We start from the raw sequence: 23,199 nt of genomic DNA on the forward strand, positions 1-23,199 counted from the left end.
AGAAATCTTGGTGGAATTGAACTTTTCATAAATTTTCATACCCCCCAAAATGGCTAAATCTGCCAACATCTCCTAAACTACAATAGCCAGGAATACGCCGATAGGCTCATTCGATGTAACTTTTGAATTGCTACAATCTGGTAGCAGAGTTGTAAATGTAGGCCCTCGGGAACATAGAGAAATCTTGGTGGAATTGAACTTTTCATAAATTTTCATACCCCCTAAAATGGCTAAATCTGCCAATATCTCCTAAACTACAATAGCCAGGAAAACGCCGATAGGCTCATTCGATGTAACTTTTGAATTGCTACAATCTGGTAGCAGAGTTGTAACTGTAGGCCCTCGGGAACATAGAGAAATCTTGGTGGAATTGAACTTTTCATAAATTTTCATACCCCCCAAAATGGCTAAATCTGCCAATATCTCCTAAACTACAATAGCCAGGAATACGCCGATAGGCTCATTCGATGTAACTTTTGAATTGCTACAATCTGGTAGCAGAGTTGTAACTGTAGGCCCTCGGGAACATAGAGAAATCTTGGTGGAATTGAACTTTTCATAAATTTTCATACCCCCCAAAATGGCTAAATCTGCCAATATCTCCTAAACTACAATAGCCAGGAATACGCCGATAGGCTCATTCGATGTAACTTTTGAATTGCTACAATCTGGTAGCAGAGTTGTAACTGTAGGCTCTCGGGAACATAGAGAAATCTTGGTGGAATTGAACTTTTCATAAATTTTCATACCCCCCAAAATGGCTAAATCTGCCAGTATCTCCTAAACTACAATAGCCAGGAATACGCCGATAGGCTCATTCGATGTAACTTTTGAATTGCTACAATCTGGTAGCAGAGTTGTAACTGTAGGCCCTCGAGAACATAGCGAAATCTTGGTGGAATTGAACTTTTCATAAATTTTCATACCCCCCAATATGGCTAAATCTGCCAATATCTCCTAAACTACAATAGCCAGGAATACGCCGATAGGCTCATTCGATGTAACTTTTGAATTGCTACAATCTGGTAGCAGAGTTGTAACTGTAGGCCCTCGGGAACATAGAGAAATCTTGGTGGAATTGAACTTTTCATAAATTTTCATACCCCCCAAAATGGCTAAATCTGCCAATATCTCCTAAACTACAATAGCCAGGAATACGCCGATAGGCTCATTCGATGTAACTTTTGAATTGCTACAATCTGGTAGCAGAGTTGTAACTGTAGGCCCTCGGGAACATAGAGAAATCTTGGTGGAATTGAACTTTTCATAAATTTTCATACCCCCCAAAATGGCTAAATCTGCCAATATCTCCTAAACTACAATAGCCAGGAATACGCCGATAGGCTCATTCGATGTAACTTTTGAATTGCTACAATCTGGTAGCAGAGTTGTAACTGTAGGCTCTCGGGAACATAGAGAAATCTTGGTGGAATTGAACTTTTCATAAATTTTCATACCCCCCAAAATGGCTAAATCTGCCAGTATCTCCTAAACTACAATAGCCAGGAATACGCCGATAGGCTCATTCGATGTAACTTTTGAATTGCTACAATCTGGTAGCAGAGTTGTAACTGTAGGCCCTCGGGAACATAGAGAAATCTTGGTGGAATTGAACTTTTCATAAATTTTCATACCCCCCAAAATGGCTAAATCTGCCAATATCTCCTAAACTACAATAACCAGGAATACGATGATAGGCTCATTCGATGTAACTTTTAAATTGCTACAATCTGGTAGCAGAGTTGTAACTGTAGGCCCTCGGGAACATAGAGAAATCTTGGTGGAATTGAACTTTTCATAAATTTTCATACCCCCCAAAATGGCTAAATCTGCCAATATCTCCTAAACTACAATTGCCAGAAATACGCCGATAGGCTCATTCGATGTAACTTTTGAATTGCTACAATCTGGTAGCAGAGTTGTAACTGTAGGCCATCGGGAACATAGAGAAATATTGGAGGAATTGAACTTTTCATAAATTTTCATACCCCCCAAAATGGCTAAATCTGCCAATATCTCCTAAACTACAATAGCCAGGAATACGCCGATAGGCTCATTCGATTTAACTTTTGAATTGCTACAATCTGGTAGCAGAGTTGTAACTGTAGGCCCTCGTGAACATAGAGAAATCTTGGTGGAATTGAACTTTTCATAAATTTTCATACCCCCCAAAATGGCTAAATCTGCCAATATCTCCTAAACTACAATAGCCAGGAATACGCCGATAGGCTCATTCGATGTAACTTTTGAATTGCTACAATCTGGTAGCAGAGTTGTAACTGTAGAACCTCGGGAACATAGAGAAATCTTGGTTGAATTAAACTTTTCATAAATTTTCATACCCTCCAAAATGGCTAAATCTGCCAATATCTCCTAAACTACAATAGCCAGGAATACGCCGATAGGCTCATTCGATGTAACTTTTGAATTGCTACAATCTGGTAGCAGAGTTGTAACTGTAGGCCCTCGGGAACATAGAGAAATCTTGGTGGAATTGAACTTTTCATAAATTTTCATACCCCCCAAAATGGCGAAATCTGCCAATATCTCCTAAACTACAATAGCCAGGAATACGCCGATAGGCTCATTCGATGTAACTTTGAAATTGCTACAATCTGGTAGTAGAGTTGTAACTGTAGGCCCTCGGGAACATAGAGAAATCTAGGTGGAATTGAACTTTTCATAAATTTTCATACCCCCCAAAATGGCTAAATCTGCCAATATCTCCTAAACTACAATAGCCAGGAATATACCGATAGGCTCATTCGATGTAACTTTTAAATTGCTACAATCTGGTAGCAGAGTTGTAACTGTAGGCCCTCGGGAACATAGAGAAATCTTGGTGGAATTGAACTTTTCATAAATTTTCATACCCCCCAAAATGGCTAAATCTGCCAATATCTCCTAAACTACAATAGCCAGGTATACGCCGATAGGCTCATTCGATGTAACTTTTGAATTGCTACAATCTGGTAGCAGAGTTGTAACTGTAGGCCTTCGGGAACATAAAGAAATCTTGGTGGAATTGAACTTTTCATAAATTTTCATACCCCCAAAAATGGCTAAATCTGCCAATATCTCCTAAACTACAATAGCCAGGAATACGCCGATAGGCTCATTCGATGTAACTTTTGAATTGCTACAATCTGGTAGCAGAGTTGTAACTGTAGGCCCTCGGGAACATAGAGAAATCTTGGTGGAATTGAACTTTTCATAAATTTTCATACCCCCCAAAATGGCTAAATCTGCCAATATCTCCTAAACTACAATAGCCAGGAATACGCCGATAGGCTCATTCGATGTAACTTTTGAATTGCTACAATCTGGTAGCAGAGTTGTAACTGTAGGCCCTCGGGAACATAGAGAAATCTTGGTGGAATTGAACTTTTCATAAATTTTCATACCCCCCAAAATGGCTAAATCTGCCAATATCTCCTAAACTACAATAGCCAGGAATACGCCGATAGGCTCATTCGATGTAACTTTTGAATTGCTACAATCTGGTAGCAGAGTTGTAACTGTAGGCCCTCGGGAACATAGAGAAATCTTGGTGGAATTGAACTTTTCATAAATTTTCATACCCCCTAAATGGCTAAATCTGCCAATATCTCCTAAACTACAATAGCCAGGTATACGCCGATAGGCTCATTCGATGTAACTTTTGAATTGCTACAATCTGGTAGCAGAGTTGTAACTGTAGGCCTTCGGGAACATAAAGAAATCTTGGTGGAATTGAACTTTTCATAAATTTTCATACCCCCCAAAATGGCTAAATCTGCCAATATCTCCTAAACTACAATAGCCAGGAATACGCCGATAGGCTCATTCGATGTAACTTTTGAATTGCTACAATCTGGTAGCAGAGTTGTAACTGTAGGCCCTCGGAAACATAGAGAAATCTTGGTGGAATTGAACTTTTCATAAATTTTCATACCCCATAAAATGGCTAAATCTGCCAATATCTCCTAAACTACGATAGCCAGGAATACGCCGATAGGCTCATTCGATGTAACTTTTGAATTGCTACAATCTGGTAGCAGAGTTGTAACTGTAGGCCCTCGGGAACATAGAGAAATCTTGGTGGAATTGAACTTTTCATAAATCCTCATACCCCCCAAAATGGCTAAATCTGCCAATATCTCCTAAACTACAATAGCCAGGAATACGCCGATAGGCTCATTCGATGTAACTTTTGCATTGCGACAATCTGGTAGCAGAGTTGTAACTACAGGCCCTCGGGAACATAGAGAAATCTTGGTGGAATTGAACTTTTTATAAATTTTCATACCCCCCAAAATGGCTAAATCTGCCAATATCTCCTAAACTACAATAGCCAGGAATACGCCGATAGGCTCATTCGATGTAACTTTTGAATTGCTACAATCTGGTAGCAGAGTTGTAACTGTAGGCCCTCGAGAACATAGCGAAATCTTGGTGGAATTGAACTTTTCATAAATTTTCATACCCCCCAATATGGCTAAATCTGCCAATATCTCCTAAACTACAATAGCCAGGAATACGTCGATAGGCTCATTCGATGTAACTTTTGAATTGCTACAATCTGGTAGCAGAGTTGTAACTGCAGGCCCTCGGGAACATGGAGAAATCTTGGTGGAATTGAACTTTTCATAAATTTTCATACCCCCCAAAATGGCTAAATCTGCCAATATCTCCTAAACTACAATAGCCAGGAATACGCCGATAGGCTCATTCGATGTAACTTTTGAATTGCTACAATCTGGTAGCAGAGTTGTAAATGTAGGCCCTCGGGAACATAGAGAAATCTTGGTGGAATTGAACTTTTCATAAATTTTCATACCCCCTAAAATGGCTAAATCTGCCAATATCTCCTAAACTACAATAGCCAGGAAAACGCCGATAGGCTCATTCGATGTAACTTTTGAATTGCTACAATCTGGTAGCAGAGTTGTAACTGTAGGCCCTCGGGAACATAGAGAAATCTTGGTGGAATTGAACTTTTCATAAATTTTCATACCCCCCAAAATGGCTAAATCTGCCAATATCTCCTAAACTACAATAGCCAGGAATACGCCGATAGGCTCATTCGATGTAACTTTTGAATTGCTACAATCTGGTAGCAGAGTTGTAACTGTAGGCCCTCGGGAACATAGAGAAATCTTGGTGGAATTGAACTTTTCATAAATTTTCATACCCCCCAAAATGGCTAAATCTGCCAATATCTCCTAAACTACAATAGCCAGGAATACGCCGATAGGCTCATTCGATGTAACTTTTGAATTGCTACAATCTGGTAGCAGAGTTGTAACTGTAGGCCCTCGGGAACATAGAGAAATCTTGGTGGAATTGAACTTTTCATAAATTTTCATACCCCCCAAAATGGCTAAATCTGCCAGTATCTCCTAAACTACAATAGCCAGGAATACGCCGATAGGCTCATTCGATGTAACTTTTGAATTGCTACAATCTGGTAGCAGAGTTGTAACTGTAGGCCCTCGGGAACATAGAGAAATCTTGGTGGAATTGAACTTTTCATAAATTTTCATACCCCCCAAAATGGCTAAATCTGCCAATATCTCCTAAACTACAATTGCCAGAAATACGCCGATAGGCTCATTCGATGTAACTTTTGAATTGCTACAATCTGGTAGCAGAGTTGTAACTGTAGGCCATCGGGAACATAGAGAAATATTGGAGGAATTGAACTTTTCATAAATTTTCATACCCCCCAAAATGGCTAAATCTGCCAATATCTCCTAAACTACAATAGCCAGGAATACGCCGATAGGCTCATTCGATTTAACTTTTGAATTGCTACAATCTGGTAGCAGAGTTGTAACTGTAGGCCCTCGTGAACATAGAGAAATCTTGGTGGAATTGAACTTTCCATAAATTTTCATACCCCCCAAAATGGCTAAATCTGCCAATATCTCCTAAACTACAATTGCCAGAAATACGCCGATAGGCTCATTCGATGTAACTTTTGAATTGCTACAATCTGGTAGCAGAGTTGTAACTGTAGGCCATCGGGAACATAGAGAAATATTGGAGGAATTGAACTTTTCATAAATTTTCATACCCCCCAAAATGGCTAAATCTGCCAATATCTCCTAAACTACAATAGCCAGGAATACGCCGATAGGCTCATTCGATTTAACTTTTGAATTGCTACAATCTGGTAGCAGAGTTGTAACTGTAGGCCCTCGTGAACATAGAGAAATCTTGGTGGAATTGAACTTTCCATAAATTTTCATACCCCCCAAAATGGCTAAATCTGCCAATATCTCCTAAACTACAATAGCCAGGAATACGCCGATAGGCTCATTCGATGTAACTTTTGAATTGCTACAATCTGGTAGCAGAGTTGTAACTGCAGGCCCTCGGGAACATGGAGAAATCTTGGTGGAATTGAACTTTTCATAAATTTTCATACCCCCCAAAATGGCTAAATCTGCCAACATCTCCTAAACTACAATAGCCAGGAATACGCCGATAGGCTCATTCGATGTAACTTTTGAATTGCTACAATCTGGTAGCAGAGTTGTAAATGTAGGCCCTCGGGAACATAGAGAAATCTTGGTGGAATTGAACTTTTCATAAATTTTCATACCCCCTAAAATGGCTAAATCTGCCAATATCTCCTAAACTACAATAGCCAGGAAAACGCCGATAGGCTCATTCGATGTAACTTTTGAATTGCTACAATCTGGTAGCAGAGTTGTAACTGTAGGCCCTCGGGAACATAGAGAAATCTTGGTGGAATTGAACTTTTCATAAATTTTCATACCCCCCAAAATGGCTAAATCTGCCAATATCTCCTAAACTACAATAGCCAGGAATACGCCGATAGGCTCATTCGATGTAACTTTTGAATTGCTACAATCTGGTAGCAGAGTTGTAACTGTAGGCCCTCGGGAACATAGAGAAATCTTGGTGGAATTGAACTTTTCATAAATTTTCATACCCCCCAAAATGGCTAAATCTGCCAATATCTCCTAAACTACAATAGCCAGGAATACGCCGATAGGCTCATTCGATGTAACTTTTGAATTGCTACAATCTGGTAGCAGAGTTGTAACTGTAGGCTCTCGGGAACATAGAGAAATCTTGGTGGAATTGAACTTTTCATAAATTTTCATACCCCCCAAAATGGCTAAATCTGCCAGTATCTCCTAAACTACAATAGCCAGGAATACGCCGATAGGCTCATTCGATGTAACTTTTGAATTGCTACAATCTGGTAGCAGAGTTGTAACTGTAGGCCCTCGAGAACATAGCGAAATCTTGGTGGAATTGAACTTTTCATAAATTTTCATACCCCCCAATATGGCTAAATCTGCCAATATCTCCTAAACTACAATAGCCAGGAATACGCCGATAGGCTCATTCGATGTAACTTTTGAATTGCTACAATCTGGTAGCAGAGTTGTAACTGTAGGCCCTCGGGAACATAGAGAAATCTTGGTGGAATTGAACTTTTCATAAATTTTCATACCCCCCAAAATGGCTAAATCTGCCAATATCTCCTAAACTACAATAGCCAGGAATACGCCGATAGGCTCATTCGATGTAACTTTTGAATTGCTACAATCTGGTAGCAGAGTTGTAACTGTAGGCCCTCGGGAACATAGAGAAATCTTGGTGGAATTGAACTTTTCATAAATTTTCATACCCCCCAAAATGGCTAAATCTGCCAATATCTCCTAAACTACAATAGCCAGGAATACGCCGATAGGCTCATTCGATGTAACTTTTGAATTGCTACAATCTGGTACAATTAAATAGTATATTCATATTGAAATGAACCCGAATATTTTCGGCTGACACTCGTCAGGGGTAATCGTCAGCAACTAGTAGAGAATTGGAAAGAACATTGTATATCAACAATCGTATCACAAAATATGACGTCACCAGCATGAAATTTCGAATGAGAGAGCGTTCAATGTACTATTTTTAGGTGATACACGAACTCCTTTTGTTGACAGAGTTTTGGTTGGTGTATTTTGATAAAAGTTGATTCCAAGGCACACAAATGGAATTGTGAACGGCCTCGGCCTACGATTCGGAATCGGTCGTCTCGATAATTATTCGCACAAATCGGATTATCCAACAGATGTTTGCCGATGGCAGAATTAATGGCTTTTGATCGATCAGCATCAATCTTGAGTGGATGAGTTAAGGGTGAGCTTTTCACATCGCGTGACGCACGTGTTCTGATAAATCTGGGGACATGTTGGTTTATGCGGTCCTGCAGACGTCTTGACGTTCTTCCCACGTAGCCACAATCACAGTGGCACCTATATTCGTACACTACATTACTTTGTTGAAGTGCAGGAAGCACGTCTTTGCGTGTTGAAGGGAGCAGTTGTGTTGTTGTAAAAATCACATTGGTTTTGACTGTATCGTAACATTTACCGACAGCAGAAATCAATTGTTTTTCAAAGCGGGTGGAAATGGGGCCAATCCAAGGTAGATGGATATAAACATCTTTTATTGTTCGTGCGGTGGGCTCTGTTCGTTTTTCTGCGTTGAATTGCGTTAATTTCCTCTCCATGCCGCGGCTGATGACGTGTTCAGGGTAACCGTTATCAAGTAAGATTTTTCGGATGTAGTCAAGTTCTAAACTCAGTTTGTTACCCGAACATATCATCAGCGCTCTATGCACGAGTGTGCCTATGAGGTTAATTTTTCTGCGCCGAGGACTAAATGAATTCCAGCGAAGGTATTGGCCAGTGAATGTCGGTTTTCTGAAAACAGACGTTTCAAATTTGTTGGTATTGCGCTTTTCAACTAATACGTCCAGAAATGATAATGAGTTATTGCGTTCTTTTTCTATTGTGAATTGCAAGGCCGGGTGAAGCGAGTTTAAGCGAATGAGAAATTGGTCACACTCCGATTCATTCCTGAAAATGACAAATGTATCATCTACGTATCGGCGGTACAATAGTGGTTTGGCGGACTCACGCTGGGACAGAAGCTCGCCCTCGTAATACCCTACGAAAATGTTGGCCAAAATAGGCCCCAGGGGACTTCCCATGGCTAAGCCGTCTATTTGGCGAAACATGACCTCGTTAAAGCTAAATTCCACCGAGCAGGTTGCCGCTTGTAAAAGTTCCACAAAGACGTTACGCGGGATTGATGGTGGCGGTAACTTACCACCGTACAGCGCGTTGGCACAAATATCAATAGTCTCATGCAGCGGAACGTTCGTAAAAAGACTAGAGATATCAAATGAGCTCAGAAACACGTCTGGATTCGGCAAATCCAGGTTTCGTATTTCATTTCCACCCGCTTTGAAAAACAATTGATTTCTGCTGTCGGTAAATGTTACGATACAGTCAAAACCAATGTGATTTTTACAACAACACAACTGCTCCCTTCAACACGCAAAGACGTGCTTCCTGCACTTCAACAAAGTAATGTAGTGTACGAATATAGGTGCCACTGTGATTGTGGCTACGTGGGAAGAACGTCAAGACGTCTGCAGGACCGCATAAACCAACATGTCCCCAGATTTATCAGAACACGTGCGTCACGCGATGTGAAAAGCTCACCCTTAACTCATCCACTCAAGATTGATGCTGATCGATCAAAAGCCATTAATTCTGCCATCGGCAAACATCTGTTGGATAATCCGATTTGTGCGAATAATTATCGAGACGACCGATTCCGAATCGTAGGCCGAGGCCGTTCACAATTCCATTTGTGTGCCTTGGAATCAACTTTTATCAAAATACACCAACCAAAACTCTGTCAACAAAAGGAGTTCGTGTATCACCTAAAAATAGTACATTGAACGCTCTCTCATTCGAAATTTCATGCTGGTGACGTCATATTTTGTGATACGATTGTTGATATACAATGTTCTTTCCAATTCTCTACTAGTTGCTGACGATTACCCCTGACGAGTGTCAGCCGAAAATATTCGGGTTCATTTCAATATGAATATACTATTTAATTGTATATTGAAGTTCTGTACTTCCAAGAAGCTCTACAATCTGGTAGCAGAGTTGTAACTGTAGGCTCTCGGGAACATAGAGAAATCTTGGTGGAATTGAACTTTTCATAAATTTTCATACCCCCCAAAATGGCTAAATCTGCCAGTATCTCCTAAACTACAATAGCCAGGAATACGCCGATAGGCTCATTCGATGTAACTTTTGAATTGCTACAATCTGGTAGCAGAGTTGTAACTGTAGGCCCTCGGGAACATAGAGAAATCTTGGTGGAATTGAACTTTTCATAAATTTTCATACCCCCCAAAATGGCTAAATCTGCCAATATCTCCTAAACTACAATAACCAGGAATACGATGATAGGCTCATTCGATGTAACTTTTAAATTGCTACAATCTGGTAGCAGAGTTGTAACTGTAGGCCCTCGGGAACATAGAGAAATCTTGGTGGAATTGAACTTTTCATAAATTTTCATACCCCCCAAAATGGCTAAATCTGCCAATATCTCCTAAACTACAATTGCCAGAAATACGCCGATAGGCTCATTCGATGTAACTTTTGAATTGCTACAATCTGGTAGCAGAGTTGTAACTGTAGGCCATCGGGAACATAGAGAAATATTGGAGGAATTGAACTTTTCATAAATTTTCATACCCCCCAAAATGGCTAAATCTGCCAATATCTCCTAAACTACAATAGCCAGGAATACGCCGATAGGCTCATTCGATTTAACTTTTGAATTGCTACAATCTGGTAGCAGAGTTGTAACTGTAGGCCCTCGTGAACATAGAGAAATCTTGGTGGAATTGAACTTTTCATAAATTTTCATACCCCCCAAAATGGCTAAATCTGCCAATATCTCCTAAACTACAATAGCCAGGAATACGCCGATAGGCTCATTCGATGTAACTTTTGAATTGCTACAATCTGGTAGCAGAGTTGTAACTGTAGAACCTCGGGAACATAGAGAAATCTTGGTTGAATTAAACTTTTCATAAATTTTCATACCCTCCAAAATGGCTAAATCTGCCAATATCTCCTAAACTACAATAGCCAGGAATACGCCGATAGGCTCATTCGATGTAACTTTTGAATTGCTACAATCTGGTAGCAGAGTTGTAACTGTAGGCCCTCGGGAACATAGAGAAATCTTGGTGGAATTGAACTTTTCATAAATTTTCATACCCCCCAAAATGGCGAAATCTGCCAATATCTCCTAAACTACAATAGCCAGGAATACGCCGATAGGCTCATTCGATGTAACTTTGAAATTGCTACAATCTGGTAGTAGAGTTGTAACTGTAGGCCCTCGGGAACATAGAGAAATCTAGGTGGAATTGAACTTTTCATAAATTTTCATACCCCCCAAAATGGCTAAATCTGCCAATATCTCCTAAACTACAATAGCCAGGAATATACCGATAGGCTCATTCGATGTAACTTTTGAATTGCTACAATCTGGTAGCAGAGTTGTAACTGTAGGCCCTCGGGAACATAGAGAAATCTTGGTGGAATTGAACTTTTCATAAATTTTCATACCCCCCAAAATGGCTAAATCTGCCAATATCTCCTAAACTACAATAGCCAGGAATACGCCGATAGGCTCATTCGATGTAACTTTTGAATTGCTACAATCTGGTAGCAGAGTTGTAACTGTAGGCCCTCGGGAACATAGAGAAATCTTGGTGGAATTGAACTTTTCATAAATCCTCATACCCCCCAAAATGGCTAAATCTGCCAATATCTCCTAAACTACAATAGCCAGGAATACGCCGATAGGCTCATTCGATGTAACTTTTGCATTGCGACAATCTGGTAGCAGAGTTGTAACTACAGGCCCTCGGGAACATAGAGAAATCTTGGTGGAATTGAACTTTTTATAAATTTTCATACCCCCCAAAATGGCTAAATCTGCCAATATCTCCTAAACTACAATAGCCAGGAATACGCCGATAGGCTCATTCGATGTAACTTTTGAATTGCTACAATCTGGTAGCAGAGTTGTAACTGTAGGCCCTCGGGAACATAGAGAAATCTTGGTGGAATTGAACTTTTCATAAATTTTCATACCCCCCAAAATGGCTAAATCTGCCAATATCTCCTAAACTACAATAGCCAGGAATACGCCGATAGGCTCATTCGATGTAACTTTTGAATTGCTACAATCTGGTAGCAGAGTTGTAACTGTAGGCCCTCGGGAACATAGAGAAATCTTGGTGGAATTGAACTTTTCATAAATTTTCATACCCCCCAAAATGGCTAAATCTGCCAGTATCTCCTAAACTACAATAGCCAGGAATACGCCGATAGGCTCATTCGATGTAACTTTTGAATTGCTACAATCTGGTAGCAGAGTTGTAACTGTAGGCCCTCGGGAACATAGAGAAATCTTGGTGGAATTGAACTTTTCATAAATTTTCATACCCCCCAAAATGGCTAAATCTGCCAATATCTCCTAAACTACAATAACCAGGAATACGATGATAGGCTCATTCGATGTAACTTTTAAATTGCTACAATCTGGTAGCAGAGTTGTAACTGTAGGCCCTCGGGAACATAGAGAAATCTTGGTGGAATTGAACTTTTCATAAATTTTCATACCCCCCAAAATGGCTAAATCTGCCAATATCTCCTAAACTACAATTGCCAGAAATACGCCGATAGGCTCATTCGATGTAACTTTTGAATTGCTACAATCTGGTAGCAGAGTTGTAACTGTAGGCCATCGGGAACATAGAGAAATATTGGAGGAATTGAACTTTTCATAAATTTTCATACCCCCCAAAATGGCTAAATCTGCCAATATCTCCTAAACTACAATAGCCAGGAATACGCCGATAGGCTCATTCGATTTAACTTTTGAATTGCTACAATCTGGTAGCAGAGTTGTAACTGTAGGCCCTCGTGAACATAGAGAAATCTTGGTGGAATTGAACTTTTCATAAATTTTCATACCCCCCAAAATGGCTAAATCTGCCAATATCTCCTAAACTACAATAGCCAGGAATACGCCGATAGGCTCATTCGATGTAACTTTTGAATTGCTACAATCTGGTAGCAGAGTTGTAACTGTAGAACCTCGGGAACATAGAGAAATCTTGGTGGAATTAAACTTTTCATAAATTTTCATACCCTCCAAAATGGCTAAATCTGCCAATATCTCCTAAACTACAATAGCCAGGAATACGCCGATAGGCTCATTCGATGTAACTTTTGAATTGCTACAATCTGGTAGCAGAGTTGTAACTGTAGGCCCTCGGGAACATAGAGAAATCTTGGTGGAATTGAACTTTTCATAAATTTTCATACCCCCCAAAATGGCGAAATCTGCCAATATCTCCTAAACTACAATAGCCAGGAATACGCCGATAGGCTCATTCGATGTAACTTTGAAATTGCTACAATCTGGTAGTAGAGTTGTAACTGTAGGCCCTCGGGAACATAGAGAAATCTTGGTGGAATTGAACTTTTCATAAATTTTCATACCCCCCAAAATGGCTAAATCTGCCAATATCTCCTAAACTACAATAGCCAGGAATATACCGATAGGCTCATTCGATGTAACTTTTGAATTGCTACAATCTGGTAGCAGAGTTGTAACTGTAGGCCCTCGGGAACATAGAGAAATCTTGGTGGAATTGAACTTTTCATAAATTTTCATACCCCCCAAAATGGCTAAATCTGCCAATATCTCCTAAACTACAATAGCCAGGTATACGCCGATAGGCTCATTCGATGTAACTTTTGAATTGCTACAATCTGGTAGCAGAGTTGTAACTGTAGGCCTTCGGGAACATAAAGAAATCTTGGTGGAATTGAACTTTTCATAAATTTTCATACCCCCAAAAATGGCTAAATCTGCCAATATCTCCTAAACTACAATAGCCAGGAATACGCCGATAGGCTCATTCGATGTAACTTTTGAATTGCTACAATCTGGTAGCAGAGTTGTAACTGTAGGCCCTCGGGAACATAGAGAAATCTTGGTGGAATTGAACTTTTCATAAATTTTCATACCCCCCAAAATGGCTAAATCTGCCAATATCTCCTAAACTACAATAGCCAGGAATACGCCGATAGGCTCATTCGATGTAACTTTTGCATTGCGACAATCTGGTAGCAGAGTTGTAACTACAGGCCCTCGGGAACATAGAGAAATCTTGGTGGAATTGAACTTTTTATAAATTTTCATACCCCCCAAAATGGCTAAATCTGCCAATATCTCCTAAACTACAATAGCCAGGAATACGCCGATAGGCTCATTCGATGTAACTTTTGAATTGCTACAATCTGGTAGCAGAGTTGTAACTGTAGGCCCTCGAGAACATAGCGAAATCTTGGTGGAATTGAACTTTTCATAAATTTTCATACCCCCCAATATGGCTAAATCTGCCAATATCTCCTAAACTACAATAGCCAGGAATACGTCGATAGGCTCATTCGATGTAACTTTTGAATTGCTACAATCTGGTAGCAGAGTTGTAACTGCAGGCCCTCGGGAACAGGGAGAAATCTTGGTGGAATTGAACTTTTCATAAATTTTCATACCCCCCAAAATGGCTAAATCTGCCAACATCTCCTAAACTACAATAGCCAGGAATACGCCGATAGGCTCATTCGATGTAACTTTTGAATTGCTACAATCTGGTAGCAGAGTTGTAAATGTAGGCCCTCGGGAACATAGAGAAATCTTGGTGGAATTGAACTTTTCATAAATTTTCATACCCCCTAAAATGGCTAAATCTGCCAATATCTCCTAAACTACAATAGCCAGGAAAACGCCGATAGGCTCATTCGATGTAACTTTTGAATTGCTACAATCTGGTAGCAGAGTTGTAACTGTAGGCCCTCGGGAACATAGAGAAATCTTGGTGGAATTGAACTTTTCATAAATTTTCATACCCCCCAAAATGGCTAAATCTGCCAATATCTCCTAAACTACAATAGCCAGGAATACGCCGATAGGCTCATTCGATGTAACTTTTGAATTGCTACAATCTGGTAGCAGAGTTGTAACTGTAGGCCCTCGGGAACATAGAGAAATCTTGGTGGAATTGAACTTTTCATAAATTTTCATACCCCCCAAAATGGCTAAATCTGCCAATATCTCCTAAACTACAATAGCCAGGAATACGCCGATAGGCTCATTCGATGTAACTTTTGAATTGCTACAATCTGGTAGCAGAGTTGTAACTGTAGGCTCTCGGGAACATAGAGAAATCTTGGTGGAATTGAACTTTTCATAAATTTTCATACCCCCCAAAATGGCTAAATCTGCCAGTATCTCCTAAACTACAATAGCCAGGAATACGCCGATAGGCTCATTCGATGTAACTTTTGAATTGCTACAATCTGGTAGCAGAGTTGTAACTGTAGGCCCTCGAGAACATAGCGAAATCTTGGTGGAATTGAACTTTTCATAAATTTTCATACCCCCCAATATGGCTAAATCTGCCAATATCTCCTAAACTACAATAGCCAGGAATACGCCGATAGGCTCATTCGATGTAACTTTTGAATTGCTACAATCTGGTAGCAGAGTTGTAACTGTAGGCCCTCGGGAACATAGAGAAATCTTGGTGGAATTGAACTTTTCATAAATTTTCATACCCCCCAAAATGGCTAAATCTGCCAATATCTCCTAAACTACAATAGCCAGGAATACGCCGATAGGCTCATTCGATGTAACTTTTGAATTGCTACAATCTGGTAGCAGAGTTGTAACTGTAGGCCCTCGGGAACATAGAGAAATCTTGGTGGAATTGAACTTTTCATAAATTTTCATACCCCCCAAAATGGCTAAATCTGCCAATATCTCCTAAACTACAATAGCCAGGAATACGCCGATAGGCTCATTCGATGTAACTTTTGAATTGCTACAATCTGGTAGCAGAGTTGTAACTGTAGGCTCTCGGGAACATAGAGAAATCTTGGTGGAATTGAACTTTTCATAAATTTTCATACCCCCCAAAATGGCTAAATCTGCCAGTATCTCCTAAACTACAATAGCCAGGAATACGCCGATAGGCTCATTCGATGTAACTTTTGAATTGCTACAATCTGGTAGCAGAGTTGTAACTGTAGGCCCTCGGGAACATAGAGAAATCTTGGTGGAATTGAACTTTTCATAAATTTTCATACCCCCCAAAATGGCTAAATCTGCCAATATCTCCTAAACTACAATAACCAGGAATACGATGATAGGCTCATTCGATGTAACTTTTAAATTGCTACAATCTGGTAGCAGAGTTGTAACTGTAGGCCCTCGGGAACATAGAGAAATCTTGGTGGAATTGAACTTTTCATAAATTTTCATACCCCCCAAAATGGCTAAATCTGCCAATATCTCCTAAACTACAATTGCCAGAAATACGCCGATAGGCTCATTCGATGTAACTTTTGAATTGCTACAATCTGGTAGCAGAGTTGTAACTGTAGGCCATCGGGAACATAGAGAAATATTGGAGGAATTGAACTTTTCATAAATTTTCATACCCCCCAAAATGGCTAAATCTGCCAATATCTCCTAAACTACAATAGCCAGGAATACGCCGATAGGCTCATTCGATTTAACTTTTGAATTGCTACAATCTGGTAGCAGAGTTGTAACTGTAGGCCCTCGTGAACATAGAGAAATCTTGGTGGAATTGAACTTTTCATAAATTTTCATACCCCCCAAAATGGCTAAATCTGCCAATATCTCCTAAACTACAATAGCCAGGAATACGCCGATAGGCTCATTCGATGTAACTTTTGAATTGCTACAATCTGGTAGCAGAGTTGTAACTGTAGAACCTCGGGAACATAGAGAAATCTTGGTTGAATTAAACTTTTCATAAATTTTCATACCCTCCAAAATGGCTAAATCTGCCAATATCTCCTAAACTACAATAGCCAGGAATACGCCGATAGGCTCATTCGATGTAACTTTTGAATTGCTACAATCTGGTAGCAGAGTTGTAACTGTAGGCCCTCGGGAACATAGAGAAATCTTGGTGGAATTGAACTTTTCATAAATTTTCATACCCCCCAAAATGGCGAAATCTGCCAATATCTCCTAAACTACAATAGCCAGGAATACGCCGATAGGCTCATTCGATGTAACTTTGAAATTGCTACAATCTGGTAGTAGAGTTGTAACTGTAGGCCCTCGGGAACATAGAGAAATCTAGGTGGAATTGAACTTTTCATAAATTTTCATACCCCCCAAAATGGCTAAATCTGCCAATATCTCCTAAACTACAATAGCCAGGAATATACCGATAGGCTCATTCGATGTAACTTTTAAATTGCTACAATCTGGTAGCAGAGTTGTAACTGTAGGCCCTCGGGAACATAGAGAAATCTTGGTGGAATTGAACTTTTCATAAATTTTCATACCCCCCAAAATGGCTAAATCTGCCAATATCTCCTAAACTACAATAGCCAGGTATACGCCGATAGGCTCATTCGATGTAACTTTTGAATTGCTACAATCTGGTAGCAGAGTTGTAACTGTAGGCCTTCGGGAACATAAAGAAATCTTGGTGGAATTGAACTTTTCATAAATTTTCATACCCCCAAAAATGGCTAAATCTGCCAATATCTCCTAAACTACAATAGCCAGGAATACGCCGATAGGCTCATTCGATGTAACTTTTGAATTGCTACAATCTGGTAGCAGAGTTGTAACTGTAGGCCCTCGGGAACATAGAGAAATCTTGGTGGAATTGAACTTTTCATAAATTTTCATACCCCCCAAAATGGCTAAATCTGCCAATATCTCCTAAACTACAATAGCCAGGAATACGCCGATAGGCTCATTCGATGTAACTTTTGAATTGCTACAATCTGGTAGCAGAGTTGTAACTGTAGGCCCTCGGGAACATAGAGAAATCTTGGTGGAATTGAACTTTTCATAAATTTTCATACCCCCCAAAATGGCTAAATCTGCCAATATCTCCTAAACTACAATAGCCAGGAATACGCCGATAGGCTCATTCGATGTAACTTTTGAATTGCTACAATCTGGTAGCAGAGTTGTAACTGTAGGCCCTCGGGAACATAGAGAAATCTTGGTGGAATTGAACTTTTCATAAATTTTCATACCCCATAAAATGGCTAAATCTGCCAATATCTCCTAAACTACGATAGCCAGGAATACGCCGATAGGCTCATTCGATGTAACTTTTGAATTGCTACAATCTGGTAGCAGAGTTGTAACTGTAGGCCCTCGGGAACATAGAGAAATCTTGGTGGAATTGAACTTTTCATAAATTTTCATACCCCCCAAAATGGCTAAATCTGCCAATATCTCCTAAACTACAATAGCCAGGAATACGCCGATAGGCTGATTCGATGTAACTTTTGAATTGCTACAATCTGGTAGCAGAGTTGTAACTGTAGGCCCTCGGGAACATAGAGAAATCTTGGTGGAATTGAACTTTTCATAAATTTTCATACCCCCCAAAATGGCTAAATCTGCCAATATCTCCTAAACTACAATAGCCAGGAATACGCCGATAGGCTCATTCGATGTAACTTTTGAATTGCTACAATCTGGGAGCAGAGTTGTAACTGTAGGCCCTCGGAAACATAGAGAAATCTTGGTGGAATTGAACTTTTCATAAATTTTCATACCCCATAAAATGGCTAAATCTGCCAATATCTCCTAAACTACGATAGCCAGGAATACGCCGATAGGCTCATTCGATGTAACTTTTGAATTGCTACAATCTGGTAGCAGAGTTGTAACTGTAGGCCCTCGGGAACATAGAGAAATCTTGGTGGAATTGAACTTTTCATAAATCCTCATACCCCCCAAAATGGCTAAATCTGCCAATATCTCCTAAACTACAATAGGCAGGAATACGCCGATAGGCTCATTCGATGTAACTTTTGCATTGCGACAATCTGGTAGCAGAGTTGTAACTACAGGCCCTCGGGAACATAGAGAAATCTTGGTGGAATTGAACTTTTTATAAATTTTCATACCCCCCAAAATGGCTAAATCTGCCAATATCTCCTAAACTACAATAGCCAGGAATACGCCGATAGGCTCATTCGATGTAACTTTTGAATTGCTACAATCTGGTAGCAGAGTTGTAACTGTAGGCCCTCGAGAACATAGCGAAATCTTGGTGGAATTGAACTTTTCATAAATTTTCATACCCCCCAATATGGCTAAATCTGCCAATATCTCCTAAACTACAATAGCCAGGAATACGTCGATAGGCTCATTCGATGTAACTTTTGAATTGCTACAATCTGGTAGCAGAGTTGTAACTGTAGGCCCTCGGGAACATGGAGAAATCTTGGTGGAATTGAACTTTTCATAAATTTTCATACCCCCCAAAATGGCTAAATCTGCCAATATCTTCTAAACTACAATAGCCAGGAATACGCCGATAGGCTCATTCGATGTAACTTTTGAATTGCTACAATCTGGTAGCAGAGTTGTAAATGTAGGCCCTCGGGAACATAGAGAAATCTTGGTGGAATTGAACTTTTCATAAATTTTCATACCCCCTAAAATGGCTAAATCTGCCAATATCTCCTAAACTACAATAGCCAGGAAAACGCCGATAGGCTCATTCGATGTAACTTTTGAATTGCTACAATCTGGTAGCAGAGTTGTAACTGTAGGCCCTCGGGAACATAGAGAAATCTTGGTGGAATTGAACTTTTCATAAATTTTCATACCCCCCAAAATGGCTAAATCTGCCAATATCTCCTAAACTACAATAGCCAGGAATACGCCGATAGGCTCATTCGATGTAACTTTTGAATTGCTACAATCTGGTAGCAGAGTTGTAACTGTAGGCCCTCGGGAACATAGAGAAATCTTGGTGGAATTGAACTTTTCATAAATTTTCATACCCCCCAAAATGGCTAAATCTGCCAATATCTCCTAAACTACAATAGCCAGGAATACGCCGATAGGCTCATTCGATGTAACTTTTGAATTGCTACAATCTGGTAGCAGAGTTGTAACTGTAGGCCCTCGGGAACATAGAGAAATCTTGGTGGAATTGAACTTCTCATAAATTTTCATACCCCCCAAAATGGCTAAATCTGCCAGTATCTCCTAAACTACAATAGCCAGGAATACGCCGATAGGCTCATTCGATGTAACTTTTGAATTGCTACAATCTGGTAGCAGAGTTGTAACTGTAGGCCCTCGGGAACATAGAGAAATCTTGGTGGAATTGAACTTTTCATAAATTTTCATACCCCCCAAAATGGCTAAATCTGCCAATATCTCCTAAACTACAATAACCAGGAATACGATGATAGGCTCATTCGATGTAACTTTTAAATTGCTACAATCTGGTAGCAGAGTTGTAACTGTAGGCCCTCGGGAACATAGAGAAATCTTGGTGGAATTGAACTTTTCATAAATTTTCATACCCCCCAAAATGGCTAAATCTGCCAATATCTCCTAAACTACAATTGCCAGAAATACGCCGATAGGCTCATTCGATGTAACTTTTGAATTGCTACAATCTGGTAGCAGAGTTGTAACTGTAGGCCATCGGGAACATAGAGAAATATTGGAGGAATTGAACTTTTCATAAATTTTCATACCCCCCAAAATGGCTAAATCTGCCAATATCTCCTAAACTACAATAGCCAGGAATATACCGATAGGCTCATTCGATGTAACTTTTGAATTGCTACAATCTGGTAGCAGAGTTGTAACTGTAGGCCCTCGGGAACATAGAGAAATCTTGGTGGAATTGAACTTTTCATAAATTTTCATACCCCCCAAAATGGCTAAATCTGCCAATATCTCCTAAACTACAATAGCCAGGTATACGCCGATAGGCTCATTCGATGTAACTTTTGAATTGCTACAATCTGGTAGCAGAGTTGTAACTGTAGGCCTTCGGGAACATAAAGAAATCTTGGTGGAATTGAACTTTTCATAAATTTTCATACCCCCAAAAATGGCTAAATCTGCCAATATCTCCTAAACTACAATAGCCAGGAATACGCCGATAGGCTCATTCGATGTAACTTTTGAATTGCTACAATCTGGTAGCAGAGTTGTAACTGTAGGCCCTCGGGAACATAGAGAAATCTTGGTGGAATTGAACTTTTCATAAATTTTCATACCCCCCAAAATGGCTAAATCTGCCAATATCTCCTAAACTACAATAGCCAGGAATACGCCGATAGGCTCATTCGATGTAACTTTTGAATTGCTACAATCTGGTAGCAGAGTTGTAACTGTAGGCCCTCGGGAACATAGAGAAATCTTGGTGGAATTGAACTTTTCATAAATTTTCATACCCCCCAAAATGGCTAAATCTGCCAATATCTCCTAAACTACAATAGCCAGGAATACGCCGATAGGCTCATTCGATGTAACTTTTGAATTGCTACAATCTGGTAGCAGAGTTGTAACTGTAGGCCCTCGGGAACATAGAGAAATCTTGGTGGAATTGAACTTTTCATAAATTTTCATACCCCATAAAATGGCTAAATCTGCCAATATCTCCTAAACTACGATAGCCAGGAATACGCCGATAGGCTCATTCGATGTAACTTTTGAATTGCTACAATCTGGTAGCAGAGTTGTAACTGTAGGCCCTCGGGAACATAGAGAAATCTTGGTGGAATTGAACTTTTCATAAATTTTCATACCCCCCAAAATGGCTAAATCTGCCAATATCTCCTAAACTACAATAGCCAGGAATACGCCGATAGGCTGATTCGATGTAACTTTTGAATTGCTACAATCTGGTAGCAGAGTTGTAACTGTAGGCCCTCGGGAACATAGAGAAATCTTGGTGGAATTGAACTTTTCATAAATTTTCATACCCCCCAAAATGGCTAAATCTGCCAATATCTCCTAAACTACAATAGCCAGGAATACGCCGATAGGCTCATTCGATGTAACTTTTGAATTGCTACAATCTGGGAGCAGAGTTGTAACTGTAGGCCCTCGGCAACATAGAGAAATCTTGGTGGAATTGAACTTTTCATAAATTTTCATACCCCCCAAAATGGCTAAATCTGCCAATATCTCCTAAACTACAATAGCCAGGAATACGCCGATAGGCTCATTCGATGTAACTTTTGAATTACTACAATCTGGTAGCAGAGTTGTAACTGTAGGCCCTCGGGAACATAGAGAAATCTTGGTGGAATTGAACTTTTCATTAATTTTCATACCCCCCAAAATGGCTAAATCTGCCAATATCTCCTAAACTACAATAGCCAGGAATACGCCGATAGGCTCATTCGATGTAACTTTTGAATTGCTACAATCTGGGAGCAGAGTTGTAACTGTAGGCCCTCGGCAACATAGAGAAATCTTGGTGGAATTGAACTTTTCATAAATTTTCATACCCCCCAAAATGGCTAAATCTGCCAATATCTCCTAAACTACAATAGCCAGGAATACGCCGATAGGCTCATTCGATGTAACTTTTGAATTACTACAATCTGGTAGCAGAGTTGTAACTGTAGGCCCTCGGGAACATAGAGGAATCTTGGTGGAATTGAACTTTTCATAAATTTTCATACCCCCCAAAATGGCTAAATCTGTCAATATCTCCTAAATTACAATAGCCAGGAATACGCCGATAGGCTAATTCGATGTAACTTTCGAATTGCTACAATCTGCTAGCAGAGTTGTAACTGTGGGCCCTCGGGAACAAAGAGAAATCTTGGTGGAATTGAACTTTTCATAAATTTTCATACCCCCCAAAATGGCTAAATCTGCCAATATCTCCTAAACTACAATAGCCAGGAATACGCCGATAGGCTCATTCGATGTAACTTTTGAATTGCTACAATCTGGTAGCAGAGTTGTAACTGTAGGCCCTCGTGAACATAGAGAAATCTTGGTGGAATTGAACTTTTCATTAATTTTCATACCCCCCAAAATGGCTAAATCTGCCAATATCTCCTAAACTACAATCGCCAGGAATACGCCGATAGACTCATTCGATGTAATTTTTGAATTGCTACAATCTGGTAGCAGAGTTGTAACTGTAGGCCCTCGGGAACATAGAGAAATCTTGGTGGAATTGAACTTTTCATAAATTTTCATACCCCCCAAAATGGCTAAATCTGCCAATATCTCCTAAACTACAATAGCCAGGAATACGCCGATAGGCTCATTCGATGTAACTTTTGAATTGCTACAATCTGGTAGCAGAGTTGTAACTGTAGGCCCTCGGGAACATAGAGAAATCTTGGTGGAATTGAACTTTTCATAAATTTTCATACCCCCCAAAATGGCTAAATCTGCCAATATCTCCTAAACTACAAT

At 39.9% G+C, this 23,199-nt stretch overlaps 1 long non-coding RNA gene across 1 annotated transcript in view; it reads left to right on the forward strand.

Moving 5' to 3' along the window:
- LOC145459873 (uncharacterized) overlaps window positions 1-18,854 on the forward strand; it is a 329,624-nt gene extending 310,770 nt beyond the window's left edge. The window contains exon 2 of the long non-coding RNA XR_013921581.1: window positions 18,781-18,854. This is a non-coding gene — a long non-coding RNA (uncharacterized LOC145459873). The remainder of the gene's footprint in view (window positions 1-18,780) is intronic.
- The last annotated feature ends 4,345 nt before the right edge of the window (window positions 18,855-23,199 follow it).

The sequence above is a fragment of the Botryllus schlosseri genome, unplaced genomic scaffold (assembly GCF_051294905.1).
Source record: "Botryllus schlosseri isolate E-star unplaced genomic scaffold, Bs_hap1 Bs20a, whole genome shotgun sequence".
Classification (NCBI taxonomy): Eukaryota; Metazoa; Chordata; class Ascidiacea; order Stolidobranchia; family Styelidae; genus Botryllus; species Botryllus schlosseri.